This window comes from Xenopus laevis, chromosome 1S (genome assembly GCF_017654675.1).
Source record: "Xenopus laevis strain J_2021 chromosome 1S, Xenopus_laevis_v10.1, whole genome shotgun sequence".
NCBI classification, from domain to species: domain Eukaryota; kingdom Metazoa; phylum Chordata; class Amphibia; order Anura; family Pipidae; genus Xenopus; species Xenopus laevis.
The window spans coordinates 67832957-67856737 of record NC_054372.1 but is presented as its reverse complement, the minus strand read 5'-3'; the positions used below and the strand labels follow the sequence as shown (position 1 = coordinate 67856737).

At 37.1% G+C, this 23781-nt stretch overlaps 1 protein-coding gene across 1 annotated transcript in view; it reads right to left on the bottom strand.

Annotated features, from left to right (window-relative positions):
- gprin3.S (GPRIN family member 3 S homeolog) overlaps nt 1-23211 on the bottom strand; it is a 55337-nt gene extending 32126 nt beyond the window's left edge. The window contains exon 1 of the mRNA XM_018242761.2: nt 22901-23211. The gene's annotated coding sequence lies outside the window, so the exon portion shown is untranslated. The remainder of the gene's footprint in view (nt 1-22900) is intronic.
- Nucleotides 23212-23781: the final 570 nt, after the last annotated feature.

The window sequence follows — 23781 nt, the reverse complement described above, 5'->3', positions numbered from 1 at the left end:
CAATGGATGCACTTCATTTTGTAATTTACTTTACTAATTTTACTAATCCAAAATAGTTTACAAAAAGTTATTTTACTAAACACTTGGAGAACAATAGTGCTAAGTTTTTTTTTTTAGTAATGTTTCAATTAAACAAACCAAGAGATGTTCATTCAGCCAAATACAGGTTTTATCACTATTCAAGCTACGAAAAATACAGTATATACATTCAGCTTGTTTACCTTTATGTGCTCATGTAAAAAAAACGGGGGGTTTACAGTTAACCATTGATTAACCAAAGTAGCAGAATGATTAATGTATAATTTGTTCTTGCATCTTACAGGACCTCATACATGAAATAAAAAGCACAATCTGAAAGAGTATAAACTTAAAAAAAGCAGAGACTTCATCAGAATGAAATAACCTGTCATGTTTCCTCATGAAAGTGCCTTTGTTCAGTTTGTATACAAACCAAGATAAGTATGCTCACAGATTTGGTTTCCATGTAACAATGACTTGGACATATAAACAGTGTGAGTTCAGTAGTAATGCTCAGTTAATCTTTAACCTAATGCTTTCAAAGCTGTATTCAGTGTTTTGTTAAGCTACCCTTTTGACAGTACTATGCATAGCACTAAGTGAAAAGTAATGTATATAAAATGTCCAATATATATTAAGATGGGTAAATCAATAGCAAAATGACTTGAGCTGGCCATAGATGTAAAGATTTTTAAAAGATCTTGTCGTAATCGTTAGACCAAGATTATCTTGAAACGATCATTAAAATGTACGATCAACTAAAAAGACCATTTCAAGCGATATTGTCTAGTTGAAGCCAGAAAAACTGAGGGTAGCTGCCTGCTTGGCCCTGCAAACAATTGGACAATAGATAGATTTCACTGTGACAGATGAAAATTTTCCCCATAGACGCGACGATTCTTCTTGCCAAACGACCGATTTTAGGGAAGCCCGACCAATCTTTCGAAATTATCGTGCGGTTAGTGGGATTCGAACGATCGTACATCTTATGATTTTTCGGCCGACATCTGTCACGAAATTGATCGGCTAGGTCAAAAAATCTTTGTCGGTCCCAGTGCAATCTATCTATGTTTGCAGGGCCAAGCAGGCAGCTACCCTTTGTTTTCCTGGCAAATTGGTCTTTTTAGTTGATGGTCAATTGTACGATCGTTCCGAGAAAATCGTGGTCTCACATCTATGGCCAGCTTAACTTGCCCAATCGATTTTCTGACCGATGTTGTTAGATGCATGATCGTTCGATTCCAACTAACCTCATGATAATTTGACAGATTGGTTGGATTGCACTAAAATCGGTCGTTCATCAAATAAAAATCTTTGCGTCTATGGGGACCGTAATACAAAGTACATTTTTTAAGCATCATGGTTAAATACAAGGCTTGAAAGGGCAATAGCTGTATTATGAAGTTGTGTACTATTAAGCTTCCACAAATATGTCCCAATGTTTGTTTCAGGCAGTTGCTGGGGTTTATTCATAGCTCATACCTTGACACTCTCAGGCTCCCCCAAAACTCTTTAGTAATGTAACTCAGCCTTTCCATACCCCCAGGGGCTATCCCGGGGCTGCCGCCGCCTGAGCAAGCAGCCCCAGTGCTGCCCTCCCTCTTTCACTCCGCTTTTAAAACATCGGTGCAAGTCAAAGGGGGCAACATCTCTAGTGCAATGAGCTTGATATCGCTCTCCGCACTAGTGGAGCCGAGTTTCCAGGTAAAATGGGTAAATTCGGCACATCCTTTTACAAGAGGCAGCTTTTTGCTGCCCCCTTATAACAGGCTGCTTGCTGACGCCTAAGTCAAGGTTCTCACCTTGCCTTGTGGTAGGAGTGATCCTGCATACCCTAGGCCAATTCTGAACGTGCAGTTGTAATGGGAATTATTTAACATCACGGGGCTCAATATTCCAGATCACTTAAATGGGTGTCATAATATGTGTGCCTTGCAAGCACTAGAGGCTGGTAGAAGACCACCCTGTGAGGCAAATTGTTTATCTTTATTATAGGCTTTCTACATAAAAGTATAAAGACTTCTAATATTGTGAAAAAACAAAGACATATGTGCAGAAAAGCATGACTCAAAAGGTGAAAGAAGGCTGCAGAACTACACAAAGGTAGGAATAGAAGGAAATCCACAGAGTTCTGGAGTTTTGTTATGTAAAGTCACTGATGGAAAGGGACATGTTATAATTATGTAGGTTAGTAGATCAGAATCTGAAAGTGGGAAAAGGGAGAGGGCAATCAGACTATAGAGGATATGCCAAAAATATTAATAATATATTAATAATATAATATTGGGTCAATACTAATGCAGCAAACAGCATGCTTGCTTGGATGCAAAAGATATGTACTAAGCATCATCAGCATAAATAAGTATCATAGCATTAAGTCTACACAAGAGTAACACACAACAGTCTAGTCAGTTGGATGCACAAGGTATATATTAAACAAACAAATGCATTTTGTTACAGCTTAAAACAGACATGAGCTTTAGCCTACACATTGCAGCCCCTAGCAAAACAATTGGTCTCTTTTTGTCTGGAGATAATAGCCCTTAAACCTGCATGCCAGTCCCTTTAAAAGTTTAGCAGATTATATATACATGCTACCTACTGCTTTCCTCGTGCATTATATATATATATATATATATATATATATATATATATATATATATATATATATATATATATATATATATATATATATATATATATATATATATATATATATATATATATATATATATATAGTACAAAAGTACTGTAAACTCATCATAGATGATGATGATGAACTCAAACTTTCAGTGCTTGTGCCATATTAAAACTTCCTATGGCAGTTACAGCTCATGTTTATTTAAGAATTTGATACAGTATCTTCCTACTGTCAAAAGAGTAAAAAGCAGTATCAGCCCCTGGGGACCCTAACCATCCTAACCCTTTTACAGAGGCATTTCTCTAAATCAATTACAAAAATCAAATGCTGATTTCAATTATGGATAAAGATAGTATAATTAATTATTCAGGTTCTTCTACAAGACAGAAAAACATGTTTCAGGGGAATCTAGGCTGGAGGGCGGACATTTTGGTTGTCCTAAAAAGAAGTCGAATAAAGAGATGTGAATCTTTGTGTGTATATAGTTCTATTGTAAACATAAACATGGAAAGACTTTTTTATACTCCATGTCTCATACCTTCTGATCCACAAAATACCTAAGACCCTCAATTCTCATTTGTTTTATATGTGTCCCTAAAGGATTTTAGTACTTGCTAGCACTATTTCAAGTTTTACACTTTATCCCTTCTGCTACATGGGCAAACATGTGAAACCAAAAGCAATGTCTTATGTATGATCCTTGTGATTGTATTATGTTTCCACAGCAGCCAAGAACAGAGATAGAAAATCACAAGGTTTGTTATACTATCATCTTTGGTTGCATTAATAATTCTCAAAAGCATCAATTACATGGGAAGTCTTTAAAATGCTGCTTAATAAATATACTTGTCAGTATATTCCACTTGTAAGCAAGGAACGTCGTTGCAAAGCAAAACTTTTTGGTTCAATAGAAGCGTTGGTGTTGAGGTGGGTAAGAAAAGACGTGCTTTTAAGGCTTTCAAGTTAGCTGGTACAGCAGAAACATTTATAAGGTACAAAGAGGCCAATAAATCATGCAAGGAAGCTATAAGGCAAGCTAAAATTGCTATAGAAAAGGATATTGCAGCTAGCAGTAAAAAAAATCCAAAATTATTTTTTAAATATGTTAATAGTAGAAAAATGAAGCAGGAAGGGGTGGGACCCTTACTATCAGAGGGGGGTCAGCTGGTTGATGAAAACAAAATAAAAGCGCAGATTCTGAACTCATATTTTTCATCTGTCTACACAAATGAGGAACCAGTAAGTGAAGGTTTCCTTCTTAACAGTCCCAATTCTAGTAATACAACTAATGATGCATGGTTCACACATGAAGAAATTCAAAAGAGACTAGAACATGTTAAGATTAACAAAGGTCCAGGGCCAGATGGTATTCATCCCAGGGTAATTAGCGAGCTTAGCTCTGTGATTGCCAAACCTCTTTACTTAATTTTTCAGGATTTATTGAGATCTGGCATAGTGCCGAGAGACTGGCGAATTGCTAATGTGGTGCCTCTATTCAAAAAAGGATCCCGTTCTCAGCCTCAAAACTATAGGCCAGTTAGTTTGTGCCAGCATGGTTTTATGCGTAATAGATCTTGCCAGACTAACTTAATTTCTTTTTATGAGAATGTAAGTAGAGACCTCGATTCTGGGATGGCAGTGGATGTGATTTACTTAGACTTTGCTAAAGCATTTGATACAGTGCCACACAAAAGGTTACTGGTTAAATTAAGGAATGTTGGCCTGGAACATAGTATTTGTACCTGGATAGAGAACTGGCTAAAAGGTAGACTACAAAGAGTGGTGGTAAATGGAACATTTTCTAATTGGACCAGTGTTGTTAGTGGAGTACCGCAGGACTCTGTACTAGGTCCCTTGCTTTTCAACTTGTTTATTAATGACCTGGAGGTGGGAATTGAAAGTACTGTTTCTATTTTTGCAGATGATACTAAATTGTGCAGAACTATAGGTTCCATGCAGGATGCTGCTACTTTGCAGAGTGATTTGTCTAAACTGGAAAACTGGGCAGCAAACTGGAAAATGAGGTTCAATGTTGATAAATGCAAGGTTATGTATGCACTTTGGCAAAAATAATATAAATGCAAGTTATACACTAAATGGCAGTGTGTTGGGAGTTTCCTTAATTGAGAAGGATCTAGGGGTCTTTGTAGATAACACGTTGTCTAATTCTGGGCAGTGTCATTCTGTGGCTACTAAAGCAAATAAAGTTCTGTCTTGCATAAAAAAGGGCATTAACCCAAGGGATGAAAACATAATTATGCCTCTTTATAGGTCCCTGGTAAGGCCTCATCTGGAGTATGCAGTTCAGTTTTGGACTCCAGTCCTTAAGAGGGATATAAATGAGCTGGAGAGAGTGCAGAGACAAGCAACTAAATTGGTTAGAGGGACCGAAGACTTAAATTATGAGGGTAGACTGTCAAGGTTGGGGTTGTTTTCTCTGGAAAAAAGGCGCTTGCGAGGGGACATGATTACACTTTACAAGTACATTAGAGGACATTATAGACAAATGGCAGGGGACCTTTTTACCCATAAAGTGGATCACCGTACCAGAGGCCACCCCTTTAGACTAGAAGAAAAGAACTTTCATTTGAAACAACGTAGGGGGTTCTTCACAGTCAGAACAGTGAGGTTGTGGAATGCACTGCCGGGTGATGTTGTGATGGCTGATTCAGTTAATGCCTTTAAGAATGGCTTGGATGATTTTTTGGACAGACATAATATCAAAGGCTATTATGATACTAAACTCTATAGTTAGTATAGGTATGGGTATATAGAATTTAATTAAAAGTAGGGAGGGGTGTATGTGTGGAAGCTGGGTTTTCATTTGGAGGGGTTGAACTTGATGGACTTTGTCTTTTTTCAACCCAATTTAACTATGTAACTATGTAACTATTATTTACTTTATGAATAGTTTTTCTCTAACGTTTAAAAACTGCTGCTATAACCCAATAGGATGGGACATTTTCTCATTACATAAGATAACAGAATATTTTTTCATATTAACTGCATTGCCTATAGTTCTGGTATACATACATTTTGTTAGATTTAGAATGGAAGGCAGTTTCTTAATAATTATATTAAAAATATATAAGAAGCAAAACAGATGTCAGGTTCTGCAGCTTTAGGAGTACAGAACCCTACAAATTCTACCCACAGACTTTCAAATTTTGTGTGATGGACCCTTTGTTGTCTATCAACAGGTCAGACACAACCTTAACTTTATTTAAAAAATATACCTTTATATAAAACATTTGATGGTGGTGTTATAATTTCAGGAATTCCCCAGTATAGCATATAACCCAAGGTTTTCAACTATTGCCATTAATTTTGCACCCCAATCCTGTGCCTAATATTAAAGCTACACCCTGCCTATACATTTAGACCTCCTAGAAAGGGTGGGTGGTTTAAATGTACCAGGTTAGCAAATATAAACAGTATATGATATGACTAAATCAAATGCAGTTAATGCATCAGTAGAAAACCACAATACACCCTTGCACTGACTAATTTAGATAACATATAAAGGTCACTTCATTTATCTCAGCATAGCAGTTTCCTGTCATTTACTGCCATAATAGCAGTTGTTCTTTCAGTCAAGTCAATCTTCTCTGGGGCATGGAACTGCTGGGTTTTTAATCACCGCATCTGAGGTTGCTATGGTTTCCTCAGATCTTACTAAGCTCAGAGTGGACATCCGTTTTAACCTTACTGACGCTCCTAAACAGAGCACTGGATTAAATGATCATAACAAAATCTACTTCCAAAACAACAGGATAATCTCTAGAAGTAAATACAATTCTCTGAACAGGCCAGAAGCTCCAAAAAGATAACTGAAAGAACATCATAAGAACTTTAGTGGCTGAATCAGGTGTTGATGTAAAAATGATCAGATATGTTGTACCGACTCCATCATCTACAGATCAGAAAGTAGGCTATACTAAGAATACATAAATACTATGAATAATATGACATTGCAGTTGTTAAAACTTAGAAACTGAGTTATGGAGACAGGGAATTGTGGCCCAAGTTCCTAAAAAAGGTGCATAACCCTGGTATTATCATTAATTGCTTACATATTATTTTTCTATAGAGAGAGCAGTATCTTTCTGTGGTTGGCCAAGGGTTTAATCATTTCTATGCATCCAATCTCACCAATTCTCATACAGGACAAGCCAACGTGACTTCAGCTTAATGTTCCAAGGTAAACCAGTACTAGTAGCTTTATTTAGGGGCTGAGGAAATGTGATAATGATTGCTTAGGGGGCAGGGGATGGGAAGGGGTGGGTTGTATTGTCCTACACAGCATTATTTAAGAGAAATCACCTCTTTTGTCTGCATTGTAGAACTGTAAACTGATCAATTAGCTCATAGCTGATTTAAATTTAGTTAGAATGTTTAAATATTAGTTAGTTTAAGCAGATTTAAAGATATTTTAATGTGATATGGTTTGGGCCAGGCTAGCACTGTACTGTGAGAGCACACCAATACAGTGAGCTATAAAATCTGTAATAATAGTACAGGTATAGGACACTCGGGACCTGTAGTTTTCTGAATAATGGATCTTTACGTAATTTGGATCTTCATACCTAGAAAATCATTTAAACATTAAATAAACCCAATAGGTTGGTTCGTTCGGTACAGGGTACTGTTTTATAATGACAGAGAAAAAGGAAATTATTTTTATAAAATTGGATTATTTGGATAAAATGGAGTCTATGGGAGATGGCCTTTCTGTAATTAAGATCTTTCTGGAAAATGGGTTTCTGGATAACAGATCTCATACCTGTAAAAATGCCCCTACATTCATTTTCAATAAAACGTGAATTTCAGCCATGTGCCATATAAAGACCTTTGATCATGAAACAACACTTATGGAAATTTGTTTAATAAGACTGACCCTGTAGTATGTTAAACTAACCAAGAATGAACTTTGAAGGTCAGTAGGTTCCAGAGTACAAGCCAAGGTAAATTTAATCAGTCTATGCAACACTTTTCTTTCTCTGCTAATTAATGTTCTTTGATACATTTTCATTAAATCAGGAACAACTTTGCTGCATCAACAGCTCAGGAGTCATTAACTTAAAGGGCACCTGTTGGGAAAAAAAGTTATCCCCAACCACACGTGCGGGCTAATAGAGCCCGCATTCTGGTTGGGGATAACAGTAGTTTTTTTAAATGCCCCTGCCAGCACTAGGCTACGCACACCGGGAGGGAGCTCCCCGTGCGAGCAGCCATGTCCGGTCACTCGCACTCACATTCACACATGTGCTCCAAATTGCTTGTTATGCACATGCGTGTGACATCACATGCATGTTATGCACATGCAAGTGATACAACATGGCTGCTTTCACCAGGAGACATTATTATAAATAAAAATGTTATCCCCAAGCAGAACGAGGGCTCTATTAGCCCGCGCCTTTGGTTTGGGTCAACAGGTGCTCTTTAAATTGTGGGTATTTTATTGAGTGCTCAGTAAGATGTTTTAGTAAAAGCAACAAAACCCCATTAATATGATTATGTTTATGCAGACATATACAATAAAATCTGTTTAAGCCTCTGCTTCTCTGATTCTGTCAGAAATCATGGATAAAATCAATAAATCAATATTTTTACTTCTCATATTCATTTAGAAATTTATTCACCTACACTGAGCTACTAAAGAACTGTAAACATTTTTTTAAGAATTGTAAAAATATTGTAAAATATAAGAATATTATAAGTCACAGATGAGTTCCATAACCATACAAAAGCACAAGGCCAACTACTTTTATACAGGTTATGGACTATTCTTGCATACTTCTAATATCCTTATATTTTTAACAGGGGATACTTTATTTGTTATAGTACAAGTTTAAGTGAGTCACAAAGCACAGTTTATATAGTGAATAATGTACCCCCTATTGTAAAATATAGGGATAATATAAATCAATGAGGAGTTCCATGACCATATAAAAGCATGAAGCCGAACTACGAGGTTACTTCTAATATCCTCATATTTTCCAACAAGGGGTATATTATTTATTATAATACACAAGTTTTAGTGAGTCATGTGACAAAAATTACATCACTAAGCTTCACTAATGACATCACTAAGAGCTGCTTATAAGGATATAATTTACAGGATATTCATGGTTTTTGTGTATTATACATGGATATAATTTACAGGATATTCATGGCTCTTGTTTATTATAAGCAAATCATTCTATGCTTTAAAAATAATTTCCTTTTACTCTATCATAATAAAACAGTACATTGTACTAGATGTTAACTGCATGAATCCATACTGGAGGCAAAACAATCCTATTGGTTTAATTCATTGTTTTAGCAGACTTAGGGTATGGTGATCCAAATTACAGAAAGGTCCCTTATCTGGAAAATTCCATGTCCCGAGCATCCTGGATAATAAATCTTATACCTGTATCCAGAAAGCTTTGAATCAAGGGAAAACATTTTTATATAGTGCTTTTCACCCATGGGACTCAAAGCGCTTTTACAGCAAGGCAGCCATTATAGGCACACTAAGCAGCTGGGATACCAGGAGATTAAGTGACTTGTCCAGAGTCACAAGGAGTTGCCACAGACAATTGAACCACGGTCTCTAGCATGAGATCCACATCAAAGGCTAATTACTTAATCTCTAGGCCAGCTCTTCCTCACTTTTACTAACTACACGAAAGCCATCTTCCATATGGTCCATTTTAAGCAAATAATTAAATTTTAATAAATGATTTTCTTTTGTCTCTAGTAAAAAAAGTACCTTGTATGCAATGGTAACACTTGCATACAGAAGCAGCTGCTGACATTTCCAAATACACCAGCTAATGGAGGAGGAGGAAAAGCAGAAGAGAAGCTTACTAAGACATTTGGCAACTGGCTTAGAGCCTTTTGTATCCTAGCCAGCATTATTGGGAAAAAGCTCCCGAAAAATGCTCGGCCCTCTTTTGTTACATAGAAGGTATTTGGGCGGCTTTTGGGGTTTATGGTGGGTTGGCATGGTGGCGCTAAGACAAGCAATTCCATCAGAGGCTAGTGGCCAACCCAACCATGATATGGGACCAGATGGACATTACCCTCTGGCATGAAACTCGTGATGGCCCAAATATCATCCCCCTTTCAGAGGGGGGCGGGGCACAATAAAGTGCCACCTCGGCCTCAAATTTGGAAATTGTTGCCAGTTCAATGATGATGAATGAATTCATGCAGGTTTAAGCATGCGTGCTCGGGGTGCTGGGGTATACACGCTTACAGTAGGTGTTTCAAGCGGGGAAAGCCATCAGGTAAACAAATGGAGGCTCCAAAAGGGCAAGACAGCAGTGAGGGTAGACGCGATGCTTCCTTGGCTAAACTGCTACAGTAAGAGGGGAAGCAAAGGCCTTAGAACAGGGTTTTCAGGAGGAATTCAGGATACCATTCAAGTACAGTGAGGTTTCACAGCCCCACGAAATCTCAAGTCCGCAGAACAATTTCCAGAAATAATTTGCCAAAAATTGATCAAGGAAATGAAGTTGGGCAGGATGGTGGGCCCCTTTTCTAGCCTGCCGTTGCACAACTGGAGAATTTCATCCTTGGGTGTGGTACCAAATAAGGAGCCGGAAAATTCCGGCTGATTCATTATTTGTCACACCCTGTGTCATATACTTCATTCAATCAACCAGTAAAGCTGGTACAGAAAGTGGGTTGGGGGCCTTTGCCACAACCCAAAATTAGGATGGTTTGGAAAAAAACATTTTGTAATGAGTTTATGTGATGGTAATGTTTCCTTACATTTTTAGTGTCACTAGCTGTGTCTATGCCCATTTCAAAAAGTCATAGGTCCATGCTGGTTTTGTAATATTTCATAATGTTACAAGGCAAACTTGGGCCTATTTCTATCGATTGTACTCCTAGGTCCTGCAATTTTATTGCTGTGGCCATAAGCAGATGTCACTGATATCATCCCAAAATGTCATTCTTTAACATCCCTGACTATAGCACCAGTACTGTGACCCCTTTCACAGGCACCCTTCTGTAAATGCATTAAAACTTCTTGTTCTGCAGGACAATAAAATATATATGCTCTTTCAAGGGAACAGATATTGTGATACTACTAAAACAAGAGTTAACGTGTGTGGGGGCTATAACTATGAGGAATGGGAACAATTGCAAACATCTTCAACAGAGACAATGTACTCAACCTTTACCTGACAACCCCCTTTCTTGTTTAGGGAGCAGATTAACATTTGTTGATAACGTACAGTATATGGAAAATGAAGTTGGTGATATGTCTCAAGACATCAGAATTATTCAAGAAATGTACAGGAGATACTAAGGATATTAAAGCTGTTATGTGGGAGATTCACCAAGAGAGAGAGAGGTCAAGATAACTACAGAGTGTTAGAGAACATGTCATTAATCTTGTTATTTCACAGAACCTATTTATCAAACTGGACACTTGATTAATAAGCTGCATGCACTGACTGACATACCTTAAAGGATACTCTCACTAAGGAGACATCTATTCTAAGATTGTATTTTGAGGCTGGATGGTGCTTGCTTTTTTCATCTTTACATAACAAAATAAAAACTTACATTTATTTTACAGACCAGCTCCCTAGTATGATTTATTTTGTACGCCAGCATTTCTGATTTGATTTATTGCTATTATAAGAAGGATGGAAGCTCCTGGGCACTGAGGTCAGTATTCTGTTCTCTCCTTTGTTCCTCAGGACATTATTAATTGTGTTGACATGTTCATCAGTTCTCTTATATCACTGTAAGATAAGAATCCAGAAATACCAATGGCATCATGCTGTTTCAAGAAATTCTAAAAAGCAAGGTTTTTAAACAATTATTTTTATCATTAGTTTTTACTATACAAGCTCTTCTGTTTAATTCAGAGGGAATAAATTCCTAATCCATAAGTATCTTTATTAGTATATTTATATCTTTATCAGCAATTATTTTTCCTTCAGTGAGTTCAAAATATCTGTTTTTATGTCTTGAACCATCTTTGTCATTGGACATTAAGGGAGTTATTTATCAAAATCGGAATTTATCTCTCTATTTTTGGAATGCCACTCCGACCATAATGAAAATTTCCCAAAAAATTCCTGTGCGGTAAAAGCCTGAATAAGAAAGTAAAAAAATCCGAATTTTTTGGGAGTTGACTCCTGAATACCGAAACTTTTTTGGATTTGAAGCCCGAATACTGCAACTTTTTTGGAAACCCAGACCAAAGCAGGATATCTTTGGGACATGTGTCATTGACTTCTACATGAATTCTGCAGGACTGAGTTGGAGTACATTTTTAATTGGGTCTTTTAACTCCATCAGTGAACCCCCTGGATCTTATTGCAAATGACAAGGAAGGGGGAAATTCTTCAGCACGCCACCAGGGGCGATCCTGGCATTTTGCCGCCTGAGGCGGCCTTCATTTTGGTAGTCCATGCCACCAGTGCAGAGAGCAGAGTGCAGTAGAGTCGATTTTCCGGGTTTAAAAACGGAAATTCGGGTCATAGTTACCAGGAGCAGCATTTTTGCCGCCCCTGGCAACCAGGGGGACGCTGCCATCTGAGGCGAGTGAACAACTAGTCTCATTGGTGTAGCTCCCCTGCGCGCCACTGTGCTATTCTGTTGGGGGGGGGGGGTAGCAAGGGCACATCCTGCACCCAGGACCAATGGTGCCTAGTTACATCTCTGTCAAGGATATAAATGCGAACCAATGTATCCTCTTCTCTCGTCAAAGCCCAAAACCTGCATTCAACTATACAGTTATGTAAATCAATGAAACAAAAATCTTGCTATGATGATAATATAAAGGCTCCCCACTTCTACACTGTGTTCTGGATTCATAAACCTTATGCCTTACAGATACCTTTAGTCCAAACACCTAAACAGTTTAACCTCTGCCTTTCTGATGTTTGAGTGTTACATTAGTGGGCACTTATTAATCAGTAATTTCGGGTGGAAACCTCTTGCATTTGTAATTAAGTTTGCAATAGCTACTTTGGGGAACATTTTTGGGTAAAGTTACATAACACAAGGTTAATAGTATATAAACATTTCTTTCATTGTCTTTAAAGAAAAAGTGATAACCTAAGGTTGCCAAATAAATAGAAAATAGGTACATTTCTAAGGCTAATTGCAAAACAGGTTTCAGCAAGTGACACAGTTTCTATTCATGTCAATGACAGGAGGCACTGGAGCTGTTGGGTGTTTTTTCTTTGGCTGAAATATGCTGGTAGAGTAATAACGTGTGCCATTATGCTAATAAATACACTTATCAGGGCTGCACTGATTGCAAACTGATTGTAAAATAATGACATGCAATCAGAACAGACCTGAATTTTCTAGAACTGTCCCAGATTTTTCAGAAGACCTGGTGACTCTATTATAACAAAGTAATGTCATTTAGATATGCTCTATGCAAGAAAAAAAAGCTTGTTGCAGCAGCTACAACTTTAAATGGCAACCTTGCAAGGAAGTGTGACACTTTGAGAACACTGCTTGAGTGTCATTTTAGTGATATTTTAAATCTGTAAGGAACTAATATTGGCTATGACATGCACACGTGGCCCTGCATAGAAATACAACGAACCACTTATTTAAGAAGGTTGAAAAGAAGTAAAGCATCTTTCATAAAAAGGACAAAATTATTTTGTGCCTCAAGCTGATTGTTAGATTCATAATTTTATTGTTACAGAACAGAATTGATGGATGCCTTGATCTAGGATGAATGAGGTTTTAATTTGTGATTTTAATTTAAATGTTTAATTCAGTGAAAAGTCCATGAATGTATGCTCTCACTTATGCCTGGACAAGAGATTGGAGATACTTGATCACAGCCCCTGAATGCATTGAAGTGAATGGGTGTTTTTCACAATGACACAATGACTTTTTCAGAGGTGACTTTGCTGTGACTTTTTCATGCATAATACATTTTAGTCTATGAGCATTTTTACAAGGCATTTTTTACTGCAGTAGCTTTTTTTTTTGCTGCACCTTTTTCCATGCTGGAGTCAATGGGTGTCTTTTTGCCTTGACTTTTTAAGTGCAAAATTCATTGGGATCTATGGACGTTTTGTTGTGGGAAAATGTTGCTGTGGTTTTGTGAAAATAATCACTGATTGTAAAATTCAGAATCCATTCCCCCTGTAATATGTTGCTTATCACTAGGGATTAGGGCTCATTCATGGACCAGTTGTGCTGTGGCAATGGACTGAGCACAACTATTTGCTCTCTATTCTATTCTAGCATCTAACCTCATATGTAATAAAAGTTTGCCCAGGTGCATAACATATCAATAAGATATTTTCTTTTAAACAGGTGACCAGTAAAGGCTAGTTGTTGATTGGTTGCTATGTGTTACTGCACCTGGGAAAAAATAGTTTTTTTAATACATAATACTCGAAAAGTTGCACTTTGGGGCACAGCCAATGAGGCAACATGCAAAATGCAAAAAAACGTATTCCCTGAACCTAATTTTTTCACTCTGCATGTTGCTCCATGAGAGATGAGCAATATTTGCAAACTATGGTATGAAGTAGAGAGAAAGGAATACCTAACAGGTAAGTTTTATTTAGATTTAAACATAAATGGGGGAATGTTGTATGTGTTGTTAGCTCAAAAAACATTCACAGACATTTTTGCGAACATTATCGACCATGTTTGCGTCCTTTTTGACTGATTACAGAATCAACGATTTTCTTGCAAAGTTTGCGACCAAATGGCTGTTGCGAACATTCACAGTGTATACATTAAAATTTCCCACTCGCAGAAAGGGTTTTTTTGTCACAAAAACACTTGCGATTTTAATTACATTCCCCGAAAAGGACATATTTAATTACAGTAAATAAGAATGAATTATTTTCTTATCAATTCCATGTTTTTCCCATATTGCCAGAAGCAATCCAGTGTGAAAAATGTCTCACTCTTATGGGGTTATTTATATTTTTGAAGAATTCTCATTATTTTAGTAAAACCCCTTATTTATCAATAAATAAATTCGAAAAAAATCTTGTTACGGGAAAAGATTTGATAAAACCATGAAAAAAGTCTGTATTGTATGATTTTTTCAGATTTGATGCCAAAAACTCAGACTTATCCCCTGAAAACTGCATTTTGTATTATTGTATGAAGCCCAGCACAGATCATGATATCTTACAATTGTAAAAGGGATGTCTGCCATTGACTTTTACATGACTTCAGCAGGTTTGAGATGGAGTACTTTTTTATTCCAACTTTTAGCAGCCTCAGAGTTTAATAAATCTCGACAATTAGGGGCACATTTACTAAGCTCGAGTGAAGGTTTCGAGGTAAAAAAACTTAGAATTTCGACTTTTTTTGGGTGTTTCGGTACTAAACCTACCGAGCTACAGTGTTAGCCTACGGGGACCTTCCCCATCAGTTTGTTAAGCTTTTTGTGATCGAAGAAAAATCGTTTGATCGATCGATTAAAATCCTTAGGTTCGTTCGAAGGATTTAATCGTTCAATGGAATGATTTTTACTTTGATCGATCGAAAGTATTTGCGCAAAATCCTTTGAATTCGATATTCGAATTCGAAGGATTTAACTTCGAGGGTCGAATTCGAGGTTTAATTAACCCTCGATATTCGACCCTTAGTAAATGTGTCCCTTAAAGTTTTTCTTTTTCTACGAATATTTCTTTCCCTTTAAAACTCCGACCAGAAAAAATTGGACTTTAGTAAATAACCCTCTTACTGTTCTCACTTGTCATTCACTCACTGTTTATCAAATGAAAACTCTATTGACTAGAAGAAACTGGAACTGATTTAGAAAATCACCATATCCAACTTAGTTAAGGATACCTTCAACCTAATACCATTTAGTTTTAACACACATTTATTTAATTTGTACCAAAATGCATTACCTTGAATTTATCAACATTGATCTTTATTTGCCAGTTTGCTGACCAGTTTTCCAATTTAGTCAAGTCTTCAAAGTGGCAACAACCTGCATTGTACATACTTTTGCACAATTTAATATCATAAGCAAAAAAAGGGACATTACTTATAATGCCCACATTAAAGTCATTAATAAACAAGTTAAAAAGCAAAGGGCCAAGGACAGACACCTGCACTACTCCAATAACAACACAGGTCCAATTAGAAAATGCCACTCCAGAGTCTAGGTTTCTGCTTACCTCCTCAGTTAGATTAGTTTGGCAATATCTGTTATATATTATAAATTCACCTGAGCATGTTTGCAATTTATGATATTATTATTTTTTTATATATTAAATGAGTTGGACAGTTTCTTCAACAATGAATTACCTCTATAGGGCAGCCCTTTATAGGGGGTAGCTTTGGTCAGAATCATCCTGCAATGAGTTCCCTTCATCTCCTTTGGAATCCTGTCATTCTGAGAGTACTTAATTCCAAATAGTTCACCAGCTCCATGTCCCATGTTGGTAAAAACTGTGTTAACTAGCCATAAGAGATTTCAAATAAAGCATGCAAGATAATCAGTAGCACTCACAGGAGTGCCAATAAAATATCAAATCTGGGGTCCCCTTTGCAATAAGTTACATGACACAAACCCTCCTAGGTTTTAAATAACCTTTCAAGAAGCTTGAAGGTGCTATTAGCCTGTACGGACAGATATCATGAATTTATAACCGCATAAGTATTCTCCTATGCTTTACCAATAATTCAATTTAATATTAATTTGCTCACACCGTGAGCTATTTAATCTATTTCTGGGTTGTTTTTGTATTGTCTTTTTTACATTTGCTCTTAGAAGCAACATGCAAGACTCTGAAAGTGTGGGTAAAAAATAATGTTTAATGCAAAGACACATTTAATAAGGACATGCTCTTTATGTGTTAGTTCATAAACGGGGCCCTTAATTATATGTTAATTGGTCAAACATATTTTAAAGAGCCAATCACATTAAATGTATCAAATGTATCCTGAATATGAGCCAGTCATATTCTATGTATCAAATATATCACTTGGTAAAAATGCCAGTAATATTTCTTTGCTTAAACAGTTAAATCATTTCTAATAATGTGGTCACAAGGACTCAGCTTCCATTTCACCACTTGCTATAAATGGCCTGTCCATTTACAGGTGGAATAATATAGAAAGTTTTGACAGACATCTACAGTATATCCCTCTAGGGACTTCTTCAGAACAATTTTTTTTTCTTCTCCTTAAAAACTAAGAACAACATGGCTGCAATACATAATGCATCTGCATGGGGATCAATATGCAATGTGTGCACCAGAAGATGAGAGCAGTCCTGCTGAAGAACATTTTCCTTTACTCTAATCTGGCACTCTAGACCCTGCCTTTGTGTGAGATCTTTGTTTTGCATCTGAACTGTAAATAAAATCTGCTGGGACTGTTGGAAAAGTAGAACACTGCTTTTTATAGAGAAAGAACTAGATCAGATCTAGGAGAAGCAAAGGTAACCTTCAGAACTACAGTTGTTGAGTGGAATAAACTCCCAGCATGCCCCTGCCAAGCTACACAGGTCCTGTAATTCTGTAACAGCTGGAGGGCTTAGCAAGGATTTTCCACAACCATTTACATGAATGAAGACATTTTGGTAGGATACAACAAATTGTAATATGCAAAAAATTTGGCCAGCCAAATCTTCGGGGGGAGGAGATCGTTTTCCATGAAGTTTTAGCAATTCTAGAACACTGAGTAACAGCCAAATGGGAAGCCTTTGTTGGTAATCTTGTAACATAAACTATTATTTATATCAGGGAGCTGAATTTGTTTTATCCTTACATTCTTCTTTTCCTGTGCTACTTCCCATCTGTATGACGATAAATAGCATCCCTTACATTTACAAAGTAATGCCTTATACATTTATATAGATATAAATATTTTCCGTTAGCCAGTTTCCGTTAATTATCTTAGATACAGTTTCATTATCTATGCAGAAAAAAAAGAGAAATATTGCTATTAGGATGCTATTTCCCACATCAGACCCTATAACTGAACCTTGATATTTGTCCTTGACAGTGTGCAGTGAACATGAAGAGGATGCTGGGAGGTAGCCTGAAGCACAAATAAAATAAAGACAGCAGCTGCAACTGTACCTTGGCAAAATACCTGTCGCAAGGTTAAACTTGAGAACAGGGGTGATAGTGTCCTTTTCAATGAGAAAAAAACAAAATAGGTTTGGTGCAGTACTGAATTGAAAATAGAATGAACTCACAACAATAATTCCATTACAGACTTATAGACCATAACTCGAGTCTTAATCCAAAGTCATACTGTGCTAACAAAGTGACAACACACACTGGTGCTGCTGGGGGCATGAGAACATAGGACCCAAAAGGGCAGTATACAAATACCAGATTCATTATTTTTGGTGGGGACATAGAAAACATCCACCTGCTCCTTCTGGAGCCCTCTTTCTTATCTCTTTCTTATCTGATACTGCCTTACCTGAGAATACAATATGTATGCACCCAGGGGCGTAACTATCGGGGGTGCAGGAGGTGCACGACCTGCACCTGGGCCTGACCCAGCTTAGTTACATTACTGCATGCACACATTGATTAAATAGGCATATGATCCATTATCCGGACACCCATTATCCAGAAAGCTCCAAGTTATGTGAAGGTCATCTTCCATAGACTCTATTATAATCAAATGATTACATTTTTTAAAATGTATTTCCTTTTTCTCTATAGTATAAAAACAGTATGTTGTACATCCCAACTAACATATAATTAATGCCCATTGAAGGCAAAAACATTTTTTTAGTAGACTTAAGGTATGGAGATCCAAACTATGGGAAGACCCTTTTTACGGAAAACTCCAGGTCCCATGTTTTCTGGATAACAGGTCCCATACCTGTATTATAATAACTAGACCTTGCACACAAAAATAGCTCAATACAAAGGTGGAACTGCAGTAAATATTCTTTTATCAAGAATTGAGCAAAACAGGCATTTTATTACATACAAACAATGTCTATACCAGTGGTATACAAGTCAGAAAGCACCCCAACGCTGCAGCAAAAAGCCTTTGTCAATGGGAATTCCTGTTTTGTGAAACATTGGAGTGATTTTCTTGCCTAAAGTATCCACTTTCTGATTTGTATGCTATCTGTGCTGGGTGTCATGTTTATAATCTTTTGTGGATATTGTCACAGGCATAAACACTGTTTCTATATAACGTAATGCCTGTTTTGCACAATACTTTCAAACCTAAAGATGCTACACAGCCCGAAGGAAAGCCTGACAAATCAATATTTTATTAATGGACACAGAAACATCATCTATAACTGCCAGTTAAACTGTATCCTAAAAAATGTAAGCCTTGAAGAAGAATAAAATTACTGGCTGCCTGTTAATGCCTCTCAGAGCAAGACACCCTAATGATTTGGTGAGGGACGTGCCAAGGACATTTAGGAGCGTGGCTGACTGAGCTGAATGTATGCTGTTTGATGCAGGTCTGTTCAACCTTAAACATTGTTCTTGTGAGAGCAGAAATATAGATAGGAAGAAAACTGGCAGTGAAATTACTTTCTATTCTGAGACATTATATAGATACTATACACTTCTCTGGTTTTATATTGCTATGAGAGCAGTTTTTTGCTTCCCTTAGATTCATTGTGTACAGGGCCTCAGGCTTTTGTGCCTCTAAAAGAATATTACATTTGTTTTATAGTTAAATTATATTCCAGAAATATTTTTTTTAAGTAGACAGCAAGCATAATTGGCTTTGTATATTCACCACTTCCTTTCTTTATACTGACATTTCCAAGAGAGATGTCATGTTGCCTTCCTAAGCTAATGTATTCTCTATAGCAGTACTGTCCAATGTCTTTCTTGTTGTGAGCCAATTATCTTGTATACATATTCTCTGTGATCAGTTCGTTACATTAATGAAAATGTCTGGGGCTTTTGGTATTGCTGGGGGCCATAAAAACTACTTGAAGGTACTTATCTGACTCAGGGGCCCCCAGTTGGGCAAGAACAGCAGCTCTATGGATAAGAACAAGCAAGAAGATTTTGATTCTGTTTAAAAACATATCTAGCTAGTGTTTATCAAGATGGCAGCTTGGCAGCTCTGTATGTATATATGTGTGTGTGTATGCAGTAAATTATGCTTTTGCATTTGGCAGCATTTAAATAGGCAACTTGCTGATCATTTACTAGGATTTAGTAATGTTTCCCATTGAAAAAATATTGCAGTCCCTTGTTCATAATATAACTAACTTTCCTGTTTCTCTGGAGTGACTTGCATCTTCTTCTGTGCCTGGATAAATCAGCACTTACAGTGCGCTGCCCTAAGGAACAATATATCAGTGCACAAAAAAATTGGGTACCTGGCATCATAGAGAAGTTCACTGAATGAGCGTGGTGCATAGAAGATGGTGTTAAGAAGGTGTTAAGAGGGCATATTTTGGGGATGAGGCACTGAGACCTGTAAAATTAGTATTTCTGTCATTTGACTCACCATACCTAAAGTCTACTAATAAAATATTTAAATATGAAATAAACCCAATGGGATATTTTTATGCAACCATCAAATAGTTTTTGTTTTATTATTAAAAAGAATGAAATTAGAATTTTACTCTTTGGGAGATGTCCTTCCCGTAATTCAGAGCTTTACTGATATTGGGTTTTCCCATACATTTGTTTTAGAATATCAGTGGAAACCTGGTTGATTAGTTCACATACTGTATATATAATGTATCTATTTTGCACGTAAATGGGGTATAGGCTGTAAATATTAGACATACTGGGGTCACCTGGACACAAGTGCAAGAGCATTTAGGGTTGCAAAAACATACCCATTAGTGTTCCTTTAAAATACAATTGAAGCCAGAGTCTGGTTGTGCCAAATTAAGCAACATGCCAGCAGGCACAAGGCAGCCCTGCTTTTACTTGCTGCTATTGGGTGGTGGAGAAATTCAGTTGCATGTTCAATAATTAACTTTTACAGGCTGCTATAGGGTGATTGTGAGGATCCTTCCTATCAATGCTAAATCATCATCATCATCATCATAATCATCATTAAGTCATCTTGCTATTACACACAAAAGCAGACTTCTGGAGGACAAGCAGAATGCTGTTGCACACACATTGATTTTGGCATGTTGCTTACAGTAAACTCAATATTGAAATCCACCCTTACTGTGAAGATTGGAATTCTGGTAGAAGCTCATATGTGCATAAGTCAGTATTTTGACATTTTGACTCTCAGAGTGTACTGTAGGCCTTAGAGCTTTGGTGTAAAAAATGTGTTTGAAGCCTTCAAATGGTAATAGCATTAACAAAAACAGAAGTTGGGTGTATATAGATTACAGGATTCATTGGACGGTCCTCTTGCAATAAGTGGAACACTGATCCTAGAGAGGATCCTGAAAATTGTGTAAATTTCATAGAACAGTTTTATAAATTTCAAATGTTGCAGGATTACAATCTCCAGCATGCTTTATTCCTTAATAATATGTCAGAGAATGCTGGGAGTTAAAGTTCAGCAACTGGTCAAACAATATCCGCTATCAAGAATCATTAATAACTTGCTAATGAATTATTATTTTTCTTGTCCATTGTTATAAAGAGATCAAAACATTTCTATATCACACAAATAAAACAGAGCTGCGTGCCAAAATAAAACTGCGTTTGTAAATACCAACATAATCAGTTTATAGATATATAATGTATTATCATCTTGATTTTCTTTGTATAATATAAAAAAAAAAAAAAAAACTGCCCTTCACTTGAATTGTTTCTCACCATTTAGTTAATGCGTGGAACTGAATTGAAGCAGGCATTGTCTTTGTGAAAGGGCAAGGCGAAACAGCCACCTGTACAATATTTAATATTCTGCTGCAGGTTTTCTATTTGCGTATTCTGTCCCCCAACCCCCACAAAAAAAATCGACTGGCTGTACGTCTCATTGCTGTTGCTTTCAATGACGAGTGAGCTATGGATAATAATTAATCTTAATGAAATGCAGATTAGAAGGATACAGAACATAAGGCTTGCTTTTAACCCAGATAGACCAGAAAAGTGAATTTTACACTTTATAAATAATCTACACTAAAACACACCTTAACGCAGGGAATCCCATACTGGAACCCTGTGCTCTTAGTGAACTCTCGGCATGCCCAGGTAGATATAGGTTGTAAAGGGATGCTGGGAAATGTAGTACAGCAATAACTGTAGAGTTGTAGTGACTGCATCCATTATTTCTGATTTCAGTGGTGAAATCATTGGATTGCCTTACAAAGTTTAACTGCAATCACTGTATCAAATGAGGAAGGCTATAAAACTGCAAATGTGCATCACAAAAAAAGAAAAAAGAAAACACATACACAGGGAACTTCCTCACGGAAATGTTAATCCCCCCTCCCTCTGTGACACCTGGTGCCACCCAGTATCATAGAACATATGTCATTGTGTGTATGAAACCAAACAAATAGTTTTCCTGCTATGTAGAGCAGCTGTATCCAGCACAGTCCCTTAGAGCTGTCTGCATCCCAAGCCAGGCAACAGGAGAATTCATGTATTCTGTAGGTGCCAATCAATTCCCCTGAGGAAAAGGCAGCTTTCACTGGTAAACATTCAATGACTGCTATGTCCTTTGCTCTATTTATTATCACCTAAAGAGCAACTCATTAACTGCAGTGGGAAATAAACCAATTTAGGGCATTCTTCAATTGGGTTTTTTTTTTTTAAAATACATATTACCATATATTCTTATATATCTATATTTCTTGACCTTGTGTATCTCCATTGATGTCCTACCCTTGCCTACATCAGGGAAGATGGCAGATAGGTAGCCTAGCTTGCAGTCTTGATGACCTACTAGTTTAAAGTGCCATTTACAAAAGTATTGCACATGACCATACACTGCAACGAAATTCATATTTATGAAAAAATGTGGCACACTTTAGCAATATTCACCATGCCATCCTTAATGAATGCCCCCCAATGAGCCATTAGCATTCATATCTCCATCTAAGCTGTAGACATGCTGCACATTAAACAAAATATCATCGCACCAGTATTCTATTCATCTCACCTATGGCTAGCTTTCCAATCTGAGAAAAACCACAAAGCGATCATGACCAGTCTAGGGGACTTTGCCTTTTTTTCAGGAATTATTAAAACAAATGCAAGATTCACTGCAAATGATGTTGATGGCATCTTTCTAAAACTCAATTCAATGTCTCCAAAGCAACTCGCTTTCATGGCTTTAGAGCAATAATGTCTAAATACCTATAATCCAAAACACATCTGTTAGGGTGCACCAGCTTACCTTTAGTCCGAACCCTCCATGGAAAAGGCAAAAATTGATCTTGTCTGAAAATTCTTCATTGGGAACTAGGATGTTACTGTAAATCCAATAGTCAGAGAGATGCCCAGATATCCTAGCACAATTCTTCAGCCCAGGGATGGGAGGCACAGCCTGTTTTATCTAGTTCCCTATGAATGATGAGAGCTGTTATGATCAGTGAGCACGGCTTGCCTGTTTGTATGCTCTGCATGTACAAGAATCTCTGGCTATTTTTTCCAGGAGCTTCGCACAGCAGCACAGCAGCTCCACAGGGAAGCGTTTCGGCTCCCAGTTCTGACACGCCTCCAGTGATGCTGCCTGTCACTCAGCAGGGCGACAGCAAGATTGGGAGTGGATCACAAACCATTTGCACATTTCATTTTAATGCACCAACAACAGCAGGCAGCCACATTGAGTGATTTAAATTATATAAATAAATTCAAGAATGCAAATATTGCATTATCTCTCTTGCTTTAGTTTTACCATTTACCCTTTACAATTTGGTTCCTCTGTTTGCTTCGGTTCTGTGATTTTTTTTATTTCATAACTGCAGATTTTTCTCATTCTGCAGCTTCTGCCTCTCCAGCTATTGTGACCAGTGATTACAGCCTGGACCGGGAAAATCTACCTGATGCACATCTGGGGAGGGCACTGTTATCAGTATATATTACAAATGGAATTTGCTGAAATGCAAATAATTCACTTAATTAAAAACAGGATTAATCCCATTAGTCCCATCAGGGCTTCAAATTATTATAGAATTTTTTCCAACCAGTTGTGAATATGTTTAAAAAAAAAGGTATATGGGATGATTACAAATCAGTCCTTTGTTTATAGTACACAAATTGGTGTGCAGTAAGGTA